Below are 11,216 nucleotides of genomic sequence, written 5' to 3'. Positions count from 1 at the left end.
TATGTATGTATGTATGTATGTATGTATGTATGTATGTTCATTTTATTGACTTTAACTCAATAAGTAATATTACTGGATGCCCCTCAAACTTTTTCTTCTCCTGCATCGTTAAGGAGTTAATGTCAGGAATCCCTGAAGGACTTTGTTCCTCCCTCTCCCTCTCTGGCTCCAGTCAGGCTGTCAGGACTTTTCTCCTCCAAGAACAGATGGAATATCCCATAAACGTGGCAGAACACAGTTGGATGAGCAGGAGAACCTTCTGCTTCAGTGTCTCATCTACTTGTGGAGCTGCTCCTTGCCTCTTTAGACAAATACTTTCTCAATTCTCTTTAAATAGCAAAGGGATAATTTTATCCTTTCATTAGACATTTGATGCATTTTATTTATTTCCTGTCATCACCACTATTTTAACAGCATAGCCTGATCTGGGGTCTGGTCACATATTGTCACTTTTGTCCTTGTCTTGATGTGATTAGGTTTTGCCAGCATTAAAAAAAAAAAAAATTTCTAATGCTTTTCACACAACACTCGTAAATACTTATTTTATTTATTCCGGCTTTTCCTCCCCTTTTTTCCCCTTTGACAATTTTCCTGTTTTGGTAGACGCTTTAAATGACTCCCAATCAACAGGGTGCGTGTGAAGCAGACAGCTTTTATTGCCATTAGCAAATCCCATGTGTCAACCTTGTGTGTGAACTATGTCTGTGGCTGTCTGTTTCTTTTTTTATGTGAACACTGACTCAGAAACTTTAATGAAACATAGATTTTAGATCCTTGTTTTGAGCTGAAAGGATAACATCTTTAAATATTCTTGTTCACGTAGGGACAAAGTGGACAAAAAGTTTCTTTGATGCTTGTCCTGTGCCGTTTGACCACCAGCTTCCCACCTCATAAACCAGTCACTTTGGTTGTGTAACAGACATTCTGCATGAACATTAAAAAAGACAGAAACTTTCAATCTGGGGAATGTTTTGGAGTTAGTTTCTCCATAGCATTAATCAACAGATTAATAATCTTTATTATTTTTTTTGTCATCATGCTTGACAATGCTTTTATCAACTGATGAATTGATACAAACATAGATTTGTCTGTCTGTTGAGAATTGAAGAAAGACACCAATGGTTTTGCATGTGTCTGTTATCAAATATTGAAGGAACTATTAGAGAATATACATCTGCCAATAATTAACTTTTGGAGTGAGCATTAACAATTACAGTCAAAACTGACCTTTAAAAAATCACATAAATTGCCATAACTTTGTTAATTTTATAGATATTTAGGTAGAATTTGGTTTGGCAGTAGTTGAGATTATGAGTACTAAAAAAATGTTACTTTTTTGTCATTAACATATCTTTTGAACTATAAGTCACACTTAAAATCCTTTAATTTTCTCAAATCAACATTGCGCCTTATGTATTAATTCTGGCTGTGCTTACTGACCTCCAACCAATTGTATGTGGTACAACTGAACAATGTTGTGAGTTATTGTGAATGAGTTGAATAAAGTTTGACTTATCTGACTGTTTGGTTTCACTTAATGCATCTTATGTATGAAAATAGACCTGTTCATTGACATTGTGCCTTTTAATCCGGTGCAACAACTACAGTAAGTCTTTCAGTCAGCGTCGCTTGTCTGTTTGAGAACACATCTTCCAATCCTCTCGGCTGGACTTTAATGAAACTTTCAGAACTGATTAACTTCTTCAGTCAATTCAACTCAACATGACCAGCAGATCTAATCAGATTAGATTAGATTCAGGTTTATTGCCATTGCACATCAACAGTACAAATCAACATTAGATAAACTCAAACTGATATTCAGCTGACACTTGCTGTGGTAGTAGCTGAGAGTCATCCACTACATATACTTTACGTCAGGGGTCTGCAGCCTTTACGATCAAAAGAGCCATTTCTGCCCCTTTGTTCACTAAATTAAACATGTCTGGAGCCAAAATACCTGCTGCAACTGGGATTATCAACTGGTGGCCCACGGACCACTTTTTGTTGAAGAGCGCTTTTCTGGACAGTAGGTGCGATTTTATAAAACTAAAAATATGTAATGATTTTTAACATTTATTGATATTTTTACACTCTAAGACAAAAAAAGACAAGATTCTTGTAAAGAAGAAAAAAATAGTATAGTTTTTGCTCAGTTTCTAAAAACATTAAACTATGCATTCTTATGTGATTTATTATTATTATTTTTTTTAATTGTAGAAAACATACCTATCCTATGTTGAAGAAATTAAGCATAAATTGAAAGTGAGCATGTTTTACTCCTTGTAATGTAATATATTTGCAAAATAAATTACAGGAAAACTGTTAAAACTAGCTAGTTTTTATACAGTAACAACCAATAAAATTCAGTTTTATGTCAGTTTTGGTCAAAGCTTGAAAGAGCCGCTGCAGAGGGACCAACGAGCCGCATGTGGCTCTGGAGCCACAGGATGCAGACCCCTGCTTTAAATGTAGCATCTTACAATATCACACAAGCTTCAACATAGTAATACTTTCAAGGTTTGACTAAATTGGTTATAACTTCATTTCTCATTATAAGATGATCTCGGTTCAACACTCTGCTTGAAATGAAGCGGGCGAGGAGCAATCCTTAAAAGAATGCTTGGTTAATAATTACAATCATAATCCACAAAGATTAGCTTATCGTTCTTTTCTGAGATCATGGGCTTTGTATAGAAATGTGATCCTTATTATGGCATCTGGAGTAACTTGGCTCTTTTTTTATTTGAATGACTATCACAGAGTTGTGAAATGTGTGTTTGCTCAGCAGCCGTGTCTAATGAAACCGTTATTAAATTATATTATTTGTAATGGAGGACCTGGTATGTTTGGAAGTCTGGCAGATCAAACTAAAACAAATGTCCAACCTGTTTAAATCTTCATCGTATGAGTCCCAAGTGTATACATCTAAAACGTGTGCCATTTCATCCTGATGCATGCTCAATAGGAGAATACGTCCAGAGGACCTGACCCCCACCATCTTCTCTCCCAGACAGTAATATTTCAGTATTGTTTTTAGTACATTTTATGAGTATACATTTTTACGACTGATTTTAGCATAATATAAACAACAATTAGTTTCATTTTTATGAAGTTTTTGTTCCTACTGCAGGATGTGACAGTATACAGACGCTAACGAATAGACGATGACAAACACCTGGGGAAGGAGAACAGGTGGAAGAGGCAGGAGCTGATTACACGAGGGAGCCACACTGAGGAGAGCAGGTCAGACCACAAGAGACACTATATAAAACACAAATCCTCACTAATTCAAACGGGTCTTAAAACTAAAAGAAACATTAGGCAAGATTTATCATGTCCTCTGAGTTGGAAACTGCAAAAGTTTTGTGGTGATATTTTATTCATGGACGATCTATCAGCAGTTTCTCATACATCATCAATAATTTCCTTGCCTCGATTATTTAAAACAAGTCATACGAAGGCAGAACATGAAGTAAATATAAATGGGTTACTTAAAAAAATCCAGTGTAATTATGACTAATTTGATTTTTAGAAAATGAATGATTATTGTAAACAGATAGGCTTTGTGATATCTGCTTGTATGAATGAGCAAAATAAAACATTTAATACCAGATGTGATATTTACCTTGACAGAAGCATTTAGACTTCTATAAATAATGTACCTTTCCAGCGTTGGTTCTATTTTGGAGCTTTACTTTAAAGTGTGGGAACAAGTTGTGCAGTAAAAGGTCAAATAGTTTTTAGCGTTTGTGCTCACAAAGAGGCAATTTTCTGTCATGCACACGCATGCATTAATGTGCACACACTTCCTGTGTGACTTTGACAGCCCGTGGTATTTGAACAGATGTGGGCAGACTATATATGCCTGGATCCCCCCCTCTGACCCAAACGTGCACTTCCTGCTCCGAAAGCTAACACCCAGAGAGAACAATCGTAGTCTGTACCTTCTGAACACGCACACTCACACACACATAGAGACCAAACACTTGCAGTCACCGTCACAAATAAGGTCAGTGTGCGGGTTGTAAACACACATAAAATTAATCTCCCACAAAGGAGTTAGTGTGCGCTGCTTTTTAGATGTGGTGGAAGCAAGAGGGAACCCGTGTTCTTCTTCGGGACGTACAGCTCAGATGTTTTACTGTACCTTTTTATTAACACTGTGCTGAACTTTGAACGGTTCTAAGTAGTTCACTCTTCTGCTTTGGACATTTTGCTTCTTGATATTCTATCTTTGCTGACCTGATCATCCATAGCCCTTCAATCCAGCAGATCTCAGATGAATTTTTATATTGTACCAAGTTTTACATTTAATACAGATAAATATGTTCCCTAAGTCCAGAATGACTCTTTCCCATTTTCCATCTTTTTGTTCAATTCAGTTTATTTATAAAGCGCCAAATCACAACAGAAGTTGTCTCGGAGCACTGTACAGAAACATCCACACACATACAAAAACCAATTGGTAAAAGTTCTCTATCTAATGATGCCAACAGACTCGTTGAATCTTCACTTCGTTGCAGTCTCCCATCCTGAGCAAGCACAAAGGCAACAGTGGAAAGGAAAAACTCCCTTTTTAACAGGAAGAAACCTCCAGCAGAACCGGGCTCAGGACCAGTGGCCATCTACTTCGACTGGTTGGGTTTGAAAAGACGGGAAGGAAAAACAAAGGAACGCAGAATGGCAGCTCCAGGTGTTGATGCATGTGTACTCCCTGTTGGAAGAAAGACAAAAAACAAAAAAAAACTACAAATACAAAACAGGTAGAGTAGGGTAAGTAAAGGCAGCAGCAGAATGAAAAGGTTTAAAGAAGAAGAAGTCAGTTTGTCCTCCAGCCATTGAAGCATATAGCAGCATAACAAAGACATAGCTCAGGAAACCCAAGCCAGCCCTAACTATAGGATTTATCACAAAGAAAATACTTAACCTAATCTTCAAACTGGACAATGTGTCAGCCTCATGGTCAGAAACTGGAAGATGGTTCCACAACAGAGGAGCCTGATAACTGAAAGCTCTTCCTCCCATTCTGCTTTTGGAAACTCTAGGAACCACAAGTAAACCAGAAGTCTGTGACCAAAGTGCTCTCGGGAAAATATGAAACAATAAGATCTGTAATATAAGATGGAGCTGGGTTGTTGAGAGCTTTGTAGGTTAGAAGTAAGATTTTGAATTCTATTCTGATTTTTTATAGAAAACATAACCATCCCTACTGTTTGATTTTGTTGTTGTTGGTGGTGGGTCAACAGATCATGGAAATATAAAAGTTATAAAAGTTAGTGTATTTTTACTTTAACTGCTGCTTCCGGGTTAGGAATGAGCTGCTTACTCAAGCAAAAAACTTCAAGTGCCTTTGAGTTTTGTTTGTGAGATGAAACGAGAATAAAAGGAACATTGTGGCAGCATCTCTAACGATTTTGATGCAGTTGCAATCCGTCATGGGAAAGAGAGAGCTGAGTGAAAAAGTGTAGCTGTGAATTAACCAGCTGATCTGTTTCAACCTTCATTTATACTAATAGGTTTTAAGCAGCGAGTCAAAGAGTGTGTGAAAACAAGCAGCTGACATGAGTTAGGACAAGAACCTTTCACTGATCCTCCACACTGAAAGAAATCAGCTGAGGTGATTTGAGCAGGACACCATCTGGACGACTTCTTCTTAAGGAGATAACAAAGTTCATGCTCAATCATCCAGGTACCAAATCCAATAATTCTCAGTCGGATCGTCTGGACAGTTTCTTTTTTATGGAGACGTTTCGCCCTCTATCCAGAGGGCTTCATCAGTCAGAGGAGTTCCAGTAAACTCTTTCCCCACCAAGCAGTAAACTCCAACCAGTTTGCTGGAGCTGAAGATCTTAAGGAGATGCTCTGGACATGTCCTTCAGGCCCAGAGTTCTGAACAGTGGAGACATTATATCCCACAGATGTCTTGGAGACACTTTGGAGTCCTTTTTTTTATGAGCTGAACGAGGTAACTGGAAATATGAAAGGCTGGGATTTTTCCACTGAAGCTGTTGCCCCGTGCATCCCATTTACGTTCAGATGGATAAAAGGATGGATGGTTGAAGCAGACATTTCAGAACAGGGCAACAATTAAGTTCTGTTGTCCTCATAGGTGTTTTGTACTAGGGTGTACCATGTGATTGACCAATCAGTGCAAACGCCCCATAATAAATGGTAAAGTATTTTAAGTTTTGTTTTTTCATCATAAACATTATTTTTGGTGTTTTGGGTTCTCTAAATGCCACATCATGATATATTCTTTAAAACGACAGTTTCCAAGATGTTTTTGCATTCAGAAAATCCACAAGTGAACAACAGTTTGGACGATAATTGGCTTTTTATTGCAAAGAATTCTCATTAGCTGCATGATCAATAAGGTTTAGTGGTTTACATTGTGTAACGATTAACAAGTACCCAGATAGTTGTGACTGAAAGGAACAGACCTGCAAGACCATAAAGAATTAACAATGCTTTATTTACAGTGAATAATCTGCAACATAGCTGAAAGGGACTGGAACCCTGGAGAGTAAGGAGAAGAGTCTGTTTGGTGGATTTAACCTTTAGAATGATTAAAGATGGAATTTCTCTCTTACAGATAGATAAAGGGATCATCATGGGAACGGTGTTCCAATGGTTCCAGTAATCACAGAGGAGTGGGTCCCAGGTAAGTTTCTAATACTAGTGGGCAAGTGGTGGAAGGTGATAAGTGGCTGAAGAAGTCACAAGAGTCCAAGACCAAACCAGGGGAGTCCAGGTACAGGAGGAACACAGGAGTCAGTGTGATAATGCACCAATGTCGAAGGGAAGTCATCTACTGCCATTTATACTCCTGCAGCTCATCGAGGGAATGTTCTTGTTGGTGCCGTCTTGAGACTTGAAGCTGCAGGAAAAAACTAAAACTCTTACACATTTTTTTTAAACATCAAATTATACCCGAATCTAAGATCATACTATCTGCGTGGAGGCACTTGTGATGTTCGAACAAGTCCGGTCCTCAAGACAGATTCTGTCCAGAGGACCTGACTTAACCTTGTTATGGATTATTGAGCATGCATCAGGACACTTGTGATCTTGTTTTGTACTTTGTGTAAAATGTGTGGGTAGAGAAATTACGCTGTGTAACTCACATTGTGTGTAAAAGCAATATATCAAAGAACCCAGGTTACTGAAAGGAAAACACTCAAATCTATCTCAGTAAAAATGTAAAAATATTTCATTAGCAGCACTGAAGAATTCGCATTCTTTACGTTCTTGTGTTTCAGTGTGTGTTTGTAGGTGGGGTTTGGAAACTGTGGGAAATCAAGAAAATAAAAGCTGAGCGGGATACCTCAGGGCAGATTATGAGCAGAGACAAACCGCAGAAAAACAGAACATATAAAAACAGCAGGAAAGAAATATGAAACGTGCAGAATGTGTGCAACAAACTGTGAAGATGTGCATTTGTAGGTGAAAAAGACGAGTCTAATTAGATAATTGGCATGTAATTGGCAAAAGGATAAAAGGTAGTAGTAAAACCAAACGGTTTCAACAAGAAAGAGGGAGAAACCAAAGAGCAGGATGAAATGAAAAACCGACAGAGAGGTCGCGGACTGTGAGCTGAACTTGTGCCAGAGAGGCAGGATTGGATGATAGAGCCAAGTACAACAGGAGAAGTACATTTACAACACACAGACATGGGCAGAATTATTTTCTTCTCCAAACCTCTTTGAAATGTGATATGAGTCTACCTATAAATTATTAATTACTTAGAGCTGTATAAAAAAGGGAAATGCAATAATGGTCATTTCAAGCAAGGTTTTTCTTCAGACTTTTTGGGCGAAGGGAAAATTGCACATCGCAAGCAATGAAATAAAGTTTATGTGAAATTCAAACATGTAACTCAGGTCAAATTGAAAATCAGAGCTTGAAACTGGAGCTCACTTAAATGTGGCCACAAACCCAAATGAAGGGGCCATTTTATTGTCATCTGTTTGATGTAAAGGATCCACTTGGTGTCTCACAAAAGTAACAAAGCCATAAAACATTTATAATGGCTGTTCTTGGGATCAAATGTTTTTTTTTTTTTTTTACTGTTTCTAAATAAGAGCTGTTGTGGAAAATGCCACAATGTTCCGTCCCTTGAAGGCAGAATACCTGATTTAGTGAGTAGTCCTTCCTGGCTTAGAATGGGCCCAAAGAATCCAGACGGTGGCAACAATCCAGCTGCTTTTTCACTGTTTTACAAATTGTCCCTGGACTCTGGGGCGTCATAATGTCCTCTAAAAATACTTTTTTTCTATGGCTTAAAGAGGTTACATACATTTTAGATTCATATTAATGCTATTTAGGTTCACTTGTAGCAAATGCAGGGATATAAAGCGACTATTTTGTTATGTTATATGGAAGTTCACTTGTAGCAAATGCAGGGATATAAAGCGACTATTTTGTTATGTTATATGGAAAGTGTACAAACACAACAACAAAATGTTACTTTTAAATTTGCATAGGAGAATGCTGAATTTATAGCCAGCATGGAAGAAGATGGGGGACAGTTACTATATCAAATACAGCTAAATGGTGGCCGCAAGAGTGTACATGGGATGACTTTAACAAGAATTTAACTAGATTAACACTTAAAAACAATTATGTGTTTGCTCAAAATTATAGTAAATGTGTGTCTCAGTCTAACTTTTGCTTAATAAATGCACTTTGACGATCAAATCAGGTGCATTTCAAAACCCGATTCGCGGAAACGGGCACGTGCAGAGGGACGAGTCGCTGTGCATTTCTTCAAAATTTAAAAAGATAAGCACTAAAACAATTATTTGTTTGCTCGACATTATAGCAAAGGTGTGTCTCAGTTGAACTTTCACTTAATAAATGCATTTTAATGGTCAAATTAGCTGCATTTCGCTGGGGCGGCGCAGCAAAATGAAGCTGATTTGACGGTTGCTCCAAGCAGTTAGCAGAACAAAGGCGCCAGGCTGTGGCAAGCAGATTGTGTCATTAATAGCCACTTTTACCTATTACATGATACAACGGCATGCCATACCACTCGAGTGCCATCTAGCGGCTGAAAATGGTAGTGTTCAATATTTTCAGTCAGAATGAATGAAAACGGTCATATCTCAGCCAAAAATTGGTTTATAAATATGTGGAAAAATCCATAAACACGTCGCTTTGACGTATAAGTCTCAGGACATGTAAAGTATGCAACAAAAAAAAAGTGACTTACAGGGCAAAAAATAAGGTATATAATAAAAAGGTATAACACCATGGTCTGCTTAAAGTACATCTAGTTTTATCTAAAGTCACCAGATTTTATAGTATGGATTTATTAATGTCAGGCTGTACAATGACTGTGTCTGGTTTAATGTAATAGACTAACAGAAGTTTAAATATAAAGTTTTTTCTTTTGTTATCACCAGTTTTCATGCACATGGAAGTAATGCTGAATTTTGAGGTCAGGGCTGGTGAAAAGTTCTAAGTTTAAGGTTGTTGTTTTAACAGAAATTTAGAAAAGTCAGACCTTAAACCACAAATAGGATGCACCACAAGCGAAGGGGGACACATGTCCTAATGCTCACAACTCCTGCTCAGTCACGTGTGTAGTTTCATGTATACCTTGTGTGCAGTGTCAGAAGATCAGAAAGAAAATGTCAGATACATGAGTTAATGACCATTCAGATTATCAGCAAAGTGAATAAAGTCCTAAACAATGCATGCTCCTGCAGCCTTAGGTGGATTTAACTGAGAAACTTTTCTTTCCTAAATACTGTAATAAAGTCTCCTACTAGAAAACAGTGCAGTATTCAGTTCAACTATCTATTATGTTAACAACACTAATGGAATACTTGCATAGTCAGATTGTCATTGTGTTTGTGCATGTTTGCATGTGCGTGAGACTGAAAGATAGAGTAACATGACATCACTGTTTCCACAGGAAATCATGTTTCCAAAACTCTGGTTTTCCACTTTTCATCTTACCTCATACACAACCTGTTTCCCTTATTAAGTTACTTTATTCCCAGCACACAGCATTGACCATAATAAAATAAAACCTACGTATTTAGTGTCCTAGTTCTCACCTGCAGAAAAGATTAGGGAACTGTATTTTATTTTGAAAGGCTGATAATAGACAAATAAAGTAAAATCCCTGTGTAAAAGTCATTGTTAGGAGGATTTGTTTTTTAGTCTGAGATGATTCTCATCACTCTCACACACTCCAGATATGTAATAGTAGGTCCAGTCTAATCATATCAATATTTTGCTTCGGACTCGAATCCCAGATGTTTGACTGTTGCGTAAAAAGCCGACATGAACTCTAAGCAAAGCCCCAGGCGACTTCCAGTTACCTCACCATGTAACAAGTGGTTAACCTTTCATAGCAGCTCTCTGGCGATGTCTGGTTACTGTGTGATTTAGGAGTGTGTTCTCTGTGAAAGACAAGCTGTGGGTGAGCCAGAGCAGGTGGTGGACAATGAAACCAGAGGAAGGGAGGAGGGAGAAAATCCAGCCAATTACTGAATGCTTCTTCCTGTCCTTGATGCTCTTGTCCTCATAGCTCATGAGTCCAGACTCGGTCGAGGTTTTGTGCCATCGAGGATGTTCCAATCATTAAAACGTGTCTCAGGGTGCGGACTGAGGAGAGTCCCAGATGAACCACAGATGTATCCTCTTTGAAAGTAAAAACAAAATGAACATGTTCCAGATGCAATATCAAGTTGTCATTTGGACTGCGTCGAGCAGTTCACGAAATGTCTCAGGCAAATCTGACGTGTAGAATCCTATTTATTGTGTTTGCTTGAATTTTCTGTTTTGAGTACCGTATTTTCCACCATACATGTCGCACCGTCCTATAAATCGCATCAGTCCAAATATGTCTAATAAAGTGGAAAAATCTATAAATATGTTGCTTCACCGTATAAGTCGCATCTATTATGTATCACTGCTGATGCATCGCATTTGTTACGCGTCATCGCTGACAAACCGGAAATATGGGTCAGTGCTGTGCCCAAAAAATCGATTGGCTGCCAAATGGTGGCCGCAGGAACGTGCATGGGAGGACTTTAACAAGAATTTAACAACGCTTAAAAACAATTATTTATTTGCTCAAAATTATAGTAAAGGTGTGTCTCAGTTGAACTTTCCCTTAATAAATGCATTTTAATGGTCAAACCAGATGCATTTCAAAAGCCGATACACGGAAGTAGGAGCATGCAAGGTAGGACTCGCTGTGC

This window comes from Nematolebias whitei, chromosome 18, assembly GCF_014905685.2.
Source record: "Nematolebias whitei isolate Nwh7 chromosome 18, NemWhi1, whole genome shotgun sequence".
Classification (NCBI taxonomy): domain Eukaryota; kingdom Metazoa; phylum Chordata; class Actinopteri; order Cyprinodontiformes; family Rivulidae; genus Nematolebias; species Nematolebias whitei.
This window is presented reverse-complemented; position numbering follows the sequence as displayed.